Source organism: Aphelocoma coerulescens, chromosome 14 (assembly GCF_041296385.1).
Source record: "Aphelocoma coerulescens isolate FSJ_1873_10779 chromosome 14, UR_Acoe_1.0, whole genome shotgun sequence".
Classification (NCBI taxonomy): Eukaryota; Metazoa; Chordata; class Aves; order Passeriformes; family Corvidae; genus Aphelocoma; species Aphelocoma coerulescens.
Window position 1 is genome coordinate 7,581,518 of NC_091028.1, and position 15,375 is coordinate 7,596,892.

Sequence of the window (15,375 nt, forward strand, 5' to 3'; positions counted from 1 at the left end):
TCAATTTTAGATTCCATTTCTGTTTCAGAAAGTAGCATTTATCAATTCTACCATACTAAAATTCAGGTCTGAAAATAAAATGAAGCTGGAAAACAAAAATGGCAATTCATGAATCAGGTTCACCTCCCGTTTACCCAGAACTGAGAGATTTATACATTCCAAATACATTTATCATACTCTAAAAATCTCAGATGTGGAGGTGTTTTTGAAATTTGCTTTCTGACAGGCCTCAAGACATGTAAGTCATCCCCTTCTCAGTTCTAGTCCCTACCAAGCACCTCCTTTGCTTACCTTGTTGATTCTGGTAAAACTGAGTAGGATAAGCAGAGTTTGGCTGTGAGTGTTACATGTTTTACTTTTATTTTCAGATGTCAGTCAGGCTTTCTGAATCCACATCCTGCTGAAAGAAATAATACTGCTGAATTTAAAAGGTGAGGAGGAAAATCAAAACACGCAGGCAGCAGATTTCACTACTTGTGAAAGTCTTGGCGAATACACAATAAAAGTTTGTTTACACGGTAAGTAAAACATAGCACCATCTTAAACAATTAAGTAATTGGTCTTTTGTTAAAAAATTTGTATCAGCTCTGTTTGGATCCATAAATAAAGTCTCCATCCAGTGGAAATGGATGAGCAATTGCTAAAGATGGTATTTGAATAAATATACCTATACTTAAATGTCTGCAATCTGATTTATCTAAGTCATTAACATGAGCTGTGAGTTCCAGCCTGCTGCTTGTCAAATATCTGGTGGTTCTAGAGCCAGTCTCAGGTATAAACCAGAATGGCAAAGAGTCTTGGGATATTTCAAGTTTCAGTTTTTGTTTCAAACTGGATCTAAAGCTGGCTGGATTTGTGGTTTGTAATTAAACGAAAATCATCTCAGTCCTTTACTATGACTGATTTTTAAGCTCCTTTTGGGAGAGAACAATCTTCCTTTCTGTCTTCATGACAGTGTTTACTTCAACAGGACTCTGCTTCAGCCTAAAAGGCATAGTCATGATAGAAATTTCTGTGGTGTTTTTGGTGAAGATTATTCATAATGCATGTGTTCCAGAACTGCTAAGAATTTAAATAACTAAATTAAGAATAACACACTTTTACCCCCCACAAAACACACACACAAAAAAATCCCAAGTACTCTTTTGCATGAATCTTCCCTGATTAAACAAGGGTGGATAGCCCTGTGATTAACTAATATTGAAAACAATCAGTTGAACGAATATTTAAAAGCAGAGGTATACAAATACAGCTACTTTCTAAATACAGTTTCCTCATACTTGCTAAGCTATCTTCTCTTTTTTGCCTTTTTTTTTAAATAACTTTTAGGAGCACTCCAGTCACATCAGTGACAAAACAGACATCAGGCAACCAGCAGCTATCCATTAGAGTCACATCTGGTAGGTTTGACTGACACTCAGTAGCGCTGATTAACCACAGAATAACATGCCAGAAATGTAACAGGAGACGTCACTTCTGCCTGATACCAATCAATCACCCACTCTCTGCTAGCACAAATGTACATTCACAGTGGAATGAGTTTGACCCACACTCTTATCAGAATAATAGCAAGAAACTATTGCCAGATTTCTGGATGGGAAAAATAAAGTACAAGGCAAATGCCAGGAAAGAGATTCACAGATGGGAATACAGGTTGTTAAATGGCACCATGGCATATGACCGTGAGCACCAGACAGTTCTCCATATTGGAGATGTGTTTGATCTGAGGATTGCCAGTACCTGAATTACAGAGCTGAAATATGTAAAATAATATAGCAAAATCCTGGTACAGCATTTTGACAGCTCAGTGCTTTAAAGATCGCTTTTCCCACCAATACAGAAGATAAAATAATGTAATGCTTGCAGCAAAAAGCAAGGGTCTTAAAAACTGAGAGCTGCTTCTTGGCCTAGATTAAGTAGGGTAGTTAAGCATGTGCTAAGAGTCTGCTACTGATGTTTTTGTTGACTCAATATATTTAAGTTCCTTTACATGGAACATGCTTATGTGCTCTGAGTCTCTTTATCCTTGTGATTTCAGTATTTCAGCTCTCAAACTATCCACATGTAATGCAGGTTAGATTCCACCTTGCTAGCCTGTCATTCCCAAGGGAATATTCCTACTCTTGCAGCTTGAGGCACCCCTGAATTTGGTTTTAGTTTCTTTGGTGTCTTGCCAGACACCATGGCATGATGTTGGGATAATTTGAATAAGTCATAGGGAGTTGGGAGCACAAAGACAATTTTCCAATCCTCTTACAAAATGCAACAGTAAATATAAAATCATCCTGTGTCTCCAGTTCATTTAGGCTGTTCCACATGGCCTCTAGTGCAGGCACTGGCAACACAGAGTCCAAACTCTAACAAACATTGAAACAGAGAGAACCTACAAGGAAAGACAACCTTCTGGATTCCCCAAAACTGACCTTGATACTTACATCCTTTGAATCTCTACTGCTCTATAATAGTTTTTAGATTTTTTGTATACTAGAGAGGAAGATTTTCTAGCTTGTATTTTTTGAGACAGCTGTATGGCCCAGCTGTTTTAACAGATACATTGTACAGTAACTCTTACAAACTTTTCTATTACAGCCTGTTAAAGCTATCGCAGCAAAAAATGCTTTGCCACAACCTCCAGTTCTGCCTATATATTTGCTAGATTGGTGTAAATCAGTGAGGGCCAACTCAAAGCAGGGATGGTTTGAATGGGAATAACAACTGAGAACAGAACACACTTTTACATTGGAAAGAATCAGTCTATCTACAAAGTAAAATACCCATTACACATAATTATTTCCTGAAACAAAAAATTGATTTGGTGTCTAATATAGAGCTTGCATAGTATTTCACAAGAAATGACTGTGCAACAATCTTCTTTGAAGAAGATGGCTTTCTGAAAGCAAGCCGTATGCATAATGCCCCCTAATAAGAGATGAATCTGATTGAAAATAACTGTGCAGATAATCTCATTCCATTTTTAAAAGCACTAAGCTCTGTGTGATTGGCACAATTGCATTAATAATTTATAGCCATTGGGAATTGTTGGTTTCTGCCTTTTTTGGGAGTGTGAATCACGAATGATTGCTCATTTTAACAATATTGAAAAAGATTGTAGAAGTAAAGCTGAAGGGAGGAAATGTGCTGACAGAATGTGCAATAATTGTGTTGGCCAGCCTGGCTCCTGGAGCTGGCTATCAAACATGCTTTTGCTACTCAGCTAGAGAGAATCCTTAGCTAGTGAGGAAAACATCAGCTCTGGAAACAGTCTCCAGTGGCTGCTATTGTTTGGAGAACAATGAAAACTCCCTATATTGTTTATAGTTTAGATGTGGTATGAAATAAATTCCAAAATGCACAACTAGGCTTTATTTGGTTTGTTGCAATGTCAAAAAGCTCTAACACTAAGCTGTCACTGCTGTTCCTGACAGAGCAAAGTAGGACGATAAAAAACGATGCATGAAAGGAGCTCTCTGTGCTTGACTTGTCTGGTTTTAGCATGCAGTGGTATATAATTGTTTATTGAATTGGTTTCTTTGGGGATTGAATGCAGCCTGTTTGGCAGAAGGATCACACCTTAAAAATAAGATCAATTAGTGTCCTTACCTTTTGAGACATATGCTTGATACACTTCAGTTTTGAAAGTGTATATATTTCTATACTGTATTTTTTATATATATATATACATACCATTTAGATGTTTTCTTTAATGCTACAATACAAGTCATGTATTGGAAAATTTATTTTTCTATCCATGCAGACACTGAACAAAGATACCCAGACTTTGAGATGAGCAGCTGGTGACTACTGATCTATAAAAACAAATTCAATCAGTGTTCATAAACCTTTACAAACATATAGCGTTTCTGTACAAGAATCAATTTTAATTAGTCAGAGGTTTCACACATCTCCACTTGTTTAACAAAACTGTGTTAATAGCATTTACTGTGCCTCTTTCAAACTATAATTTTTAAAAGCCTGAGTTTGAGTTCGTTCAGTAACGATGAGATTGTGTCTAAGCAAGAGGTTCTGTTTTAATATATTTCATTCAAATTTCTAAGGAAAAAACAGAACATTTGCTTCTGACTTCTGGTGCAGTAGGATTGCACTCAGGAAAGAACTGCAATCAGCTTATCACTAGGAATAAGACTTAGGCAGAAGAGTCTCTCACAGACCATGGTTTATGATTTTCCTCTTGCATGTTTTTCCTCACAGCTGTCTGGGCTGCTGCTTTCATTCCTGCTTCCCATCTTTCAGCAGACATGAACCAAATGATGCTTGGGACAATTTTTCCCCAGCAGTACTAGGCAACTGTGAGTTGTCTGAAAGACCCAACCTCAGCTCTATTTTCAGTTAACACATCATTAACATTGAAAGGAACAGATTTAGACTGTCTTGTCTCCAGCTTCCTCAGGCCTGTCCAGCAGCTGCCACTCGCACGGTTCCCAGCGGCTCCAAGTGTCCTTCCCGGCAGCGCTGCCCGGGCTGGCGGGGGTTGAGGCAGGTCTGTCCTCGGTGCTAGCTGGTTTCAGGTCCCAGGAGTACATGGTTAAGCCTCGTGGTGAATCCTCTCAGCTTGGCAGAAGCCAGCACAGGGCCCTTCTCAATTTTTCTCTCCTTGGTTTCCCCGTGTGGGGACTCGGGGCAGGGAGGCCAAGGAAGCAGCGCCCTGCTCCCCAGCCCAGCCTTGGCTGTCCCGCTCGGGATGGAGATTCCCGTGGTGTCCTTGCAAGGAAAGTGCCTCCCCTGGGGACTCGTGCTCCGCTTCCCTCCCCTTTCTAAGCTCCGAATGTGCTTTCCTCACGCCCCACCACTCAGGGCATGCTGGGGTACACTTGTGATTGCTGCGGCAGAAATGTTGCTCTGTCACTTAAAAGCTCCAGCAAGTCAAGAGGGTGATGCAATTTACATGACTTCAGGGTTGTGAAATCCTGATGGGATCCTCTCAGCCAGCCTCTCTCCAGCTGGCACTGAAGCACTTCTGAAGATAAATGCTACAATTTTCAAAAGAGCTTGAGGGAGTAGGTGCCTGATCTCCTTGGATTCCTTAGAAAATCCCATTTTATAAGCTTTTGTAGCATTAAAATATAATGTGTTCTTCCTTCTCCCCCCCCCCCCCCCCGAATAAGGGAAGACTTTGTTTACTGAAAATAAACTTCAAAAGCATAGTGTTTTAAGTTTTTTTTTCTTTTTCTTAATTACTATGCATTTTCCAGTTCTTTTGTAAGTATAGCTATTGATTTGAAGAAGCCTGCATGGAGGCACTCAGTGAATAGATTGAAAAGATAATCCTATTATGTTCAATCTGACTGCAGGAGTTACTGTAATTTTATTTTTTCTGAGGGGAGGTGTAATGCTTTTCTATGCATGTGTGGTTATCTGGGTGTAAACCACACACAGTAATTAGATAAAGTCAGCAATAACAAGAAACTGGAGCTTCCTATTAATAATTTCTTGAGCTATTATTGGTGTGATTATTTGTGAGAAAATTAGAAAGATCTGAACCTTGAAATCTTAGCAAACTACAGACCTATTCCCTCTACAAAATAAGTAGCAAACCAGAAGTACAAAATACAGACTTCTAAGAAAATTACTATGTAGAACTGTCATTCTTGTCACAGGGTGATTGTGACTTGATAAATCTTAATTCCCACTGGATCTTTTAGACTTTATACTCCCTGGGAATTCTTCCTAGCAGCAATGGCTATTCCTTGCCTTTACTTTCTCCATTCATAGATTGCCTCATTTATGACCTTTTGTCTGGACTCACCTCAATATCATATGTTTATTAGCACATTTTACTATGCATTTTTAAAACAAAAGTGAAAAATCACTGCAGCAGACCCAGGAAGGATCTGGGGAAATGAGAAAGCAGACCTGTAATTACTGATGTTGAATGCTACCTCATTTTCACATTAATTCTGTTGAATAAATCTCCACGTGGAGGCATAACATCCTCTTTAGCACTTTGAATCTGATCTGTAGTGATGAGTTATAGACCATTAGCCAATTGTAAATTTTATTTTTTTTCCTGAGTAACATATCAGGAAAACACCCTACTTTGTAAAAAGTAAGAAGTACCATATACTTATGAAAATTCTTTCACATTTTAATAACTTTTCAGTTATTCTCATGTTTTTTCCTCCCAGTATCTGGTGATTTTAATTCAGATCCAGAAGAGCACAATGGCTTTTGCTACTCTGGTGGATGCAATGTAAATTATGTAAAAGCAAACGTCAGATTTATCTGTAGAGCAAGGTATTAAACAGCTTAGGAGAATTACAAGAATTTGTCCACAATGCAATCTGAACACAGCATTTATAAACTGTAGGATATTTTATATTACATTTTTATTTGTTTTGGTGTAATTTTCCTTTCTTTGCCCAGGGTATATATGCCAGAAATTATGAAACTACTTAGTGTCATTAGGGATGTGCATTTTATTATCCCGAAGTGAAAACCTGAAAGACAAGAACAATCGAAGAACAGCAAAACATATTTGTTTAAAATGATAGACAAGGAGAGTGATGATTCATAAGAGGAACTGTAAGTGTTGATTTTCCAGAAGGGATGGGAACAATTGATTAAGCTACTGTGCTTTTGAATCAAAAAGATGTACTGAGCACAAGCAAGTGTCTAGTTCTTGTGCTTTAAACTGCAAACAGGATCATATATCCCACACTGAGTTAACAAGCCTTTACTGTAGGTGTTTTCATTATTACTATTACATTATAGGCAAGCAATTACATTGAGTATAAAACCTTTTTTACACTTTACTGATTACATTTTTAGTAACAGCTCATGAACAAATTAATCACCTCTTCAGAGAGTGTTCATTAAAAATTGTCTTTTTTAGTGTTTCTCTAAGGCTTTTAAGTTTGTGTAAACAATGATTGCAGCTCCAACCCTGATCCTCTGCTCCCATGGAGTAACAGCTTCCCACAGCAGTGCCGGGGGAGCTTCCCATAGAATGCTGTGCAGGGGGAGGCTGTGGGCTCTGCACCAGCCTGGGCTGCTGCAAGCAGGTGACAAATGGCTAGAGAGTACCGAGGGTATTTAAGACAATTATTCTATCAACCCATCCTCCTCCTTTCAAAAACTGAGAGCTTTAGATTGCTCGTGAGTGTAAGATTGTATCCCAGCCCCATTAAAGGTATGTTTAGCTGCATTCCCTGTGCTCATCTGTTTTGAATCTTCTTGATCCTTTTACTTTCACAATTCCTTACGGTCATGAGGCCCACAATTTAATCCTGTGTTGTTTGAAGAATGAGATGTTATTTTTTGAATAATCTGCTTCATAATTTTAATGGATGTATCCTATGTCTCATAGTGCCTGAAATGGAGAATTCTTACTTTTCTCAGTGTTAAAGGAGACATAAGAGCTGACAACTGAGGAGCTACTTCAAGTGCTGTAATCTCTCTTCTGTGTGAAAGGGCCTCATGGATTCAAGGTAAACCCAGTGTCTGGAGCTCTGAGCCCCTGCCAGGGCCCTGCCACCTCTTTGCAGAGGCAGCTGAACCTCCTCAAAACTTTTGGTTAAATAAGGTGTATTACAAAATGGTATCCAGATGAGATTATTTAACATTGCAAGTCCTTATGCAGCTTTTAGAAGAATCACTTACTTGCTAAGTAGAGTGCAGCAGCTCCTTGGGAGCCATTCCAGTCTATCAGGTAAATCTGTAATTAGTATCCAGTTGATCTGAAGCGTGTTGCTGTCATTATATTGATACAGACACACACATTAGAAAACATTACTGCCTGGGCTCAGCAGGCAATTCAAAGACTCTAATAACTCAGGCAGTTTATTTTTTTTTTAAGCCTACTCATTTACGTTTCATAGTTAAAATATAAAATCATAATTGCAACAACATTTTTGATTTTCACTTAAGCATAAAACAGATGAGACATCTGTAATTTTTTTCTGTGATTTCTATGCTGTGAAAATAGTCCATCAGATTTTTTTAAAAGAACTGTTAGATTTTTTGGTTGTTCTTTGTTTTCTAAGCACATAGGTTCTGTGGTGATGTTAAACTGACAGCAACAGAAAAAAAAAGAGGAAAGATTGTCAAGTTTTTTTGTGAAAATGAATTTTAAAAAAGTTTGGATTTAGTGCAGCCAAATGGAATTCTAGTTCAATTTGTTTGAATCTCACAATTTAGTTCTTTAAATGGCAGAGGTCTGTGCCCCTTAGAAGTAAGCAGAAACCCTATATTTTGGCCTAAATGTTTAAAATATGTAGTCATGACTAAAATAGAAGGGAAAAAAATGATGTGTCAACTTCTATCTATTATACTTCCATTTCCTTCAATAAAAATTAAGACAAGTACACTGAGGTGGATTTGGCAGCAAAAATGAAATTCAGGCATAGAATGCTGTGAAGTTTCCTTGGACAGGAGCAGATGCACAAATCAGATACTTTTTTTAACATCCCCATCTGATTAAAAATTATATTGCACTGTAGTCATTCAATCTCCTTCTGACTGGTGGCTTAAGCCCTCATTATTAACTACGCATTACTTTTTCATACACTGACTACAGGTGTGGGATATTGAAAGCAAAGCACAGAGATCTGATGGGGTATTGTCTGATGCTCAGAAAATGGGTACTGTCTGCAGCTCAAATACAGGAAAATGTATAAATAAATAATGTATATAAATGTATAAATACAGGAAAATACAGGGTCTCTTGACATTTTTTCCATGGCCTCGATATACCACTGCCAGTGGAAACTTAAAACAGACTCCTTAATGGGCTAACATCAATAATAAACTATTCTCATTCGCATGACATGTTTGAAAGGAACAATGGGAGCAAAGAGTGAATATTACATGGACTATTCCAGTGTGATACATTCTCAAAGAGAGCCACAAAAGCTGTGAACCATTACATACATGCAGGGATGACTGATTTTCCTTTAAAATCACATTTAAAGGGAAGATTTTTCTTAAAAATAAGCCAAATCAGGCATGCTGGTATGCCAGGCCTAAGTAAAAGTAGAAATACAAGTGGTTATTGAACAAGACATCAAGACCAGGCTGGTTACTAATGCAGTGGACTGAAACTCAGGAAAACCTGATGCTTATTTATTTCTCAGTTTATTTGTAGGGTCAGGAAAAAACTGTGCAGGAGTGTAAGTCTTGATTCCAATTATGAAATGTTTTGAAAGAAATGGAAACAACTTTGGGTCAGCCAAACTGTAGGACTGGCTGACATACACATGGTCTTTTCAGGAGAAAACTAGTAAAATTCTAAGTGAAGTATTTACCCCACTCTGAAATTGAGGGCATTGTCTACTTTCAGTCTCTAGAATTTTCACCAATGTCTTGTATTGTTGTGGGAAACACATGTAACTTCGTCTTCTACTCATCCCTCATCTGCAATAGGTATTTAAAAAAAAACAAAATAAAAAAGCCCTTGTATAAGAGGGGCCTAGGCTCGCTCTTTATGCAGTGTGTGTACATCAGCTAGGCCAGGTGGGCTTTGCCTTTCTTGGGACTGGGGGCTCTACCTTTAAAAAATGTGATGTGATTGGGACTCTTCTTAAGCTGTTGGTCTTGGCACCAAATGGGATCAGTGGGCTGATTTATCACCCAGTCTTTCCAGGCAGATGTTTATTCAAAGACTTTAATTCTCATTGTAGATTCAACTTCGTACTAAAGGAAACTCTGACAGAAATAAACTTTGTTAAACTGTACAGAGCACAAACATAGAGTGTAATTACAGCAAGCAAATAATGGAAGAGACAAACAAACTGGAATTCAGAATATTCACAACATTCACAGAGAATAGAAATCACGTTTGCTTTTGTAAACATGTTGCCTGGTAACACTGGGATTAAGACCTCATCCAATATTTTAGAAGCATGTTTGAGATGGAAACTTCATATTATTTGAATCAGTCAGCCCCTGCTGAAAGGCTGTCTGTAGAACACCTCCTGTTTTCATTTTAGAATACTGTGAATGGTAACAACAATGTTCCAAGTCTAGTAAGGACTGAAAACTGGTATCAGTGATTTTAACAGTTCAGTAAGCAATCTTGGGCTGCACTAGTGTGCTTTAAAAACCACAGTCAGACTGATGGCCTAATTCAGAAACAGTTTTTCACTATAAAAATTAAAGTACAACAATCAAAAATGGCAGTAAATGGTGAAAACAGTTTTGTGAGTGGCTGATCTGTCATTACTGCTCCAACTCCACTGAAACTTCCAAACATTCTGGTTTTTTTATGATACTTTTTCCTTCTGTCTGCCTCCAAACCATGTCACTCAGCTTGTGATGACTTCTAATAAACACCCAGGGCTTTTTTCACAGCACAATAAAAGAAGCAAGTATTATCATATTATTAAACTCTTATGTACAGCAGCATATTCTGGAGCCAATCTTAGGCCATAGAGGTTTCCTGCAAAGCAGGTGTCAAGAAAGCTGAAAAACTACAGAACACCCAGGGAGATTAAATATCACAACACTAAGATAAGTTGAATCTCAACTCAAGAAAGCTCCACCTGTCAGAAAAAGTTTTAACTATTGCTCTTTGTATATATTGTCTTTTCTCAAAGATCTCTCTGATGTTCTGGTGTGAAAATCCTGAGCATTTCCCATCACTCTTTTGTGCTTGAGTTTATTTTCGCTGTGTGAAAAATAAATTTTGTACTTCTAAATCTTCCCATGCAATAGAGATTTTTATGACAACTATCACTTTAGTGCATCAGCAATAAATAAAGCTTCAAGTCAGGATAAAAAGGAAGTATTGCCAGACCATTTTCCACCATCTAATATATTAAAGGATTTTATCTATTAAGGAATCTGTTAATCAGGAAACAAATTCGCTCTTCTTAAAATCTCTCCGAGACAGAAAGCAAGTTCAAAAAAATACAATTTTCTTTTAGCTAAATTTGCGTGTCACTGCTTTTGTTTTTCTTTCCCCTCTGCCTAGTTATTGGGAATTTCAGGGGGGTTGGTCAATTTTCTGGCAAAGGAAAAACAAATGATATGAAGTCAGTATTTTCATAGTTTAAACACTCAGTTTTAGTGTGCACAAGCAGGAGTTTTTATAAATAGCCTGCAGTCAGTCTTGTTTTTAAATATACCAGCCTAGACATCAGCAGTGCTTTTCTAAAAGGCACTGTGTCGTAAGAGCTTGCCATAGTTACAGAGTCACACTTGCCTATTGCAAGGGCATCACAAAATTATCAACACATCTTTCTGCAGAGTTGAGCTACAGCTTTATCAGGTGATCATTAATACCCTTCCTCAGTGCTGCAGATTCACCCGGATCAAGAGCCACGGTCCAGAGCAGATGTATAAATCAGCCAGAGTGTGTGGTATGAACTTCATACTTGCTTTATTTCACCCCTAGGACAGATGATACTCTCCTGTTTGTGTTCCATGAGATAACATTATTTGGGTTGAAGGGTTGTGTTTGGATTATATAAATGGTTGAGGTTGTGACTGCACCTATGAAAGCCCCAACAACTGGGTAAAATATTTTCTGGAGTAATTGGGTCACCTTGCCCTCACACCTGGGTGTTATGGAACACAATTCATGCATTCTGGCAGATATTTGGCAGCCTACAATTCTGTTGCAGGGAGCTGCCTTCTTTCCCCTCAAGAGACTTACTACTTTCTGGAATAAAGATTATGGTGGTTTGGACTCCTGGGGAAGGAAAGGGTGGGGTCTGGATTAGATCAAGAGGGTGGCAGTCTTCAGCAAAGACTGGCCATATAGGAGTAATAGAGGTGAATCACAGAACTAGATGATAGGAGAGCAGGATTGGATATCATTGGGGTAATTAGCAAGAATTCCAGGCTCAGGGGAATTGTTTGTGAATATATTCTGGAGAAGAGAACACTGAACAATTAGTGCTTGGAGCTGAAGGTTTACAGAACACCAGATTAGGTGATCTGGGCTATGCTCATGTAATTGTTTTGCACATTGGCTTCCAGAGGTGCAGACAGATCCATGTAACAAAAGCTCCTGAGAATTTGCAAGTGTGAAAAGCTACTTAACAGACTAATCAGAGAAGTTTGATTTTCATTTCCTGAAGCTAGATACGGGAATTTACTTCTGAACAGGGACTTAACACAGTTTTATTTATTTCGTAGAAGCAGCTTGGAGGCAGTTTGAACCCTGTTGTTACTGCTTGCACTTGGTGTTATTAAACAACTATTCTTTCATGAAATCTTCTACTGAATTGTTACTGAAATATCTGTACAAGTTTGTATTCTGTGGATCTAATTCAAGGTTATAGTTCCACTAGAATTAGAACAGGGATATATTTGACCCTCTGTGACCAACATTTTTGTCCCTGTTTCTTGTACTAATTCTTTTCTGTATAGGAATACTGAATCTATGGTAGAAAGTTATTTATTTGGCCCTTTCCTTTGAGAGCTGTTTCAGACAACAAATATGTGAACAGACTGGTAAAGGAATTTTTCAACATTTACTTTCAATTGATCTGGCTTGAAATCGTTGCTATTTTTCATTTGGGCTTTTTCTCATTTCTTTAAAATCAATCTGTACTCAAAGAACAGTTTATAAACAGAATACTAACTAGGGATGTCCTCTCAGCTCTGAGCCAGAGTTCTGTTTGGTGATCTTCACAAGCACTTTCAGATGTGTAATGCACAAGTTTGATGGAATGCCTGCTGTGGAAATAGATTTGCTGTGAGGCCCCTTTAACTTCTGGTAGAAACAGAGACAAAGTGTAGCTTGGTATCTCACCTTCAGAGAGAGAGAGTTATTTGCCTTCATGACCTATGTTTTTCTTAAATAACATATACTGCTTTAAATATACTACTTTTGATAGATTTGGACTAGGATTATTTTTACATTCATCCACAAAGGGAGAAGATTATTATTTGATTCTTGAGATCATTGCAGAAAACTACCGCTTCTCTTACTCCAAAGGCATATGCAACTCATCTTGTTTAAGGCCTTTCCCTAAAAACTATCCAGCCATGGAACTGGGAAGAATTCCTTTTGGCTTGCAGATACTGAGGGAAAACTGCAAATTATATACCTGGCTTACTGCTAAAGGCAGCTGAATAATAAGAAGTGGAGGCAAAGCTAAATTTCACTCACCTCTGGAGTATGAGTAGGGTCCTTTTTGACTCACAGTACAAGACAGATATTGAGGTACTGGAGCCACTCTGGCCAAAAGCATGGAGGCGATGAGGGAGCTGGAGGATGATGCACCAGGAGGCTGAGACCTGCTCATGCTCAGTCTCAGGAAGAGAAGGCCAGGGAGGGCAATGTCTAATTACTGACTTCAATTTCCTAATGAGAGGGTATAGCAAAGGCAGAGCCCAAGTCTCCTAGAGGTGCACAGCAAATGGAATAAGGCCAACAGAGGCAAGATGCAACAAGGACAGTTCCAACCAGATGTAATGGGAAGGTTTTTTCATGGTGAGGGCAGTCCAGCACTGGCAGAAGGTGCCCAGAGATGTTGTGGCATCTCCTTCCAGGGAGAAAATCAAACAAGGCCCTGAACAACTTGTTCTAAAATTGAAGTTGTCCTTGGTGTGAGTGGGGTTGGATGGGATAACTTCCAGAGATCCCTTCCAGTCTGAATTACTTTATTGATTTCAGCTGTGGGTTTCTTAGTATGTATCTATGGGAATGTAAAATCAGAGCTTTGGAGGCTACCCAAGTGAGAGGGACAAAATATACTGATAGAAAAAAGAATGACAAAACAAAAGAAAGAAATCTCTTTACTCTTTGGGAAAAACACACATAGTGATTTTGTCTTGAGTTGTCAACTATTGTTTGCAGAAAATAAAGCTTCTTTGAAATCTTCATGCAAAGCAAGACAGCTGTAAGTATATTATTTTTGCGTTGATGTGAGACCCCAACTGTTATAAAAGTTTTAACTTTCTTTAAATATTGTAACATGCAGGGAAAAAACTCAGAACAAGCAAATGAAAAAGTTTTAAAAATTGTTCCTCAAAACAAATTAATATTTTCAAAAGCTATAGCTTAGTGATTCCTATAGAGGCAGAAGATTTTTGGCTCTTTTTTTGTTTCTGTGACTGCCTAAGCTGTTCAGTGACGGGATCCTGGAGATCTTTAAAAATATTTAGAAACAAGGAGGATATTACACAGCTACACACACTGCTGGGGCTTTGTTTGAGGAAGGAAGAGCTCCCAACAGAGCCAGGTGTAAGGCACCACGAGGAGAGGGGAGTGCAGAGGGGATAAGCACCATGTATCAGAGAATGACAGGTAGGCTGGAGAAAAAAACACTTATTGGAGTTTTTATGAAGTTGAGTCCCTGGTTCTGCACATACTGGTGTATAGGTAAGGGAGCATAGAAATACAGTAATTACAGTGGGGTTAATGTTATTATTTTTGACTTAATCTAAACACATATTTGGAAAGGAGAGCTTCCAACCAGGCCTGTATTAAAGGTAATGAATAAAAAACCCAGTCAGGCCAATGGAATGATTCAGTCATTCTAAGAGAACTGGAAAATAAATTAACATGTTGTAATGATTTTTGATGGAAATTGGGATGAAATCTTAATTTCACTTTTTTTATAATGAGTAGTAAAACCCAAGATATAGTAGGTGATCTCCCAAATTTGCTGCTGTTGTTCCTCATAAAGTGAGTGCACAGAAGGAAGGTGAAATAATTCTTTATTACAGTGCAAATGCACCATAAGAGGAAAAATATCAAGCTAAAAAATATCAAATTTTCTTCTTTAGGTAGGGTAAAACTCTTTGAAGTGTCCTCCAGATACTTGTCCAATTTCAGTGCTCCTCTGGTTCCTGCCTATGGCTCTTTCCATATATTCATACTTACATAGAGGTTGTGTTTCACTCCTAATCTATGAGAGCTGGGGGACAGAGGTGATAGAAATAATGGTGTCAATTGCACATCTTATACTGTAGGTCTTTCATCTCGAAACTTCTTTCATCTTTTCTCAGTTTGTAGCCTCTTGTCACATAGGTTACATCAGCCTGCACTAATAGCCTACACTTATCTAAGCTATAGAAATGTGTAAATTGTTAACTGGTACCCACCTGTCAAACTACTTTTCTAGGAGAAGGTTCCTTAAAAAGAGAATGTACTGTGCCCCTCCTTTCTCTCCATCTGCTAGAAAAGCTCATTTCTTATATCTTGTGAGAAAAAGCTACTGTCAGAATGTACAGAATCCTATTACGTGCTTCTTGGTTCCCTGATAATTTTCTGGGGTGTTGAGACTTTGAGATACATTATTTAGGTCTGAGGAGTCTACCTACTTTTGAACTCAAACCTGCTTTGCTAAGCCACATGCGTGGCCTGGCTCAGGCTCTGTTTCCCATTGCTTCTGATCTTGGGCTGATGTGTAACAACTGAAGTAGAGACAGAAGGAGGTTTAAAGTACAGCTTTTCTTGAATAA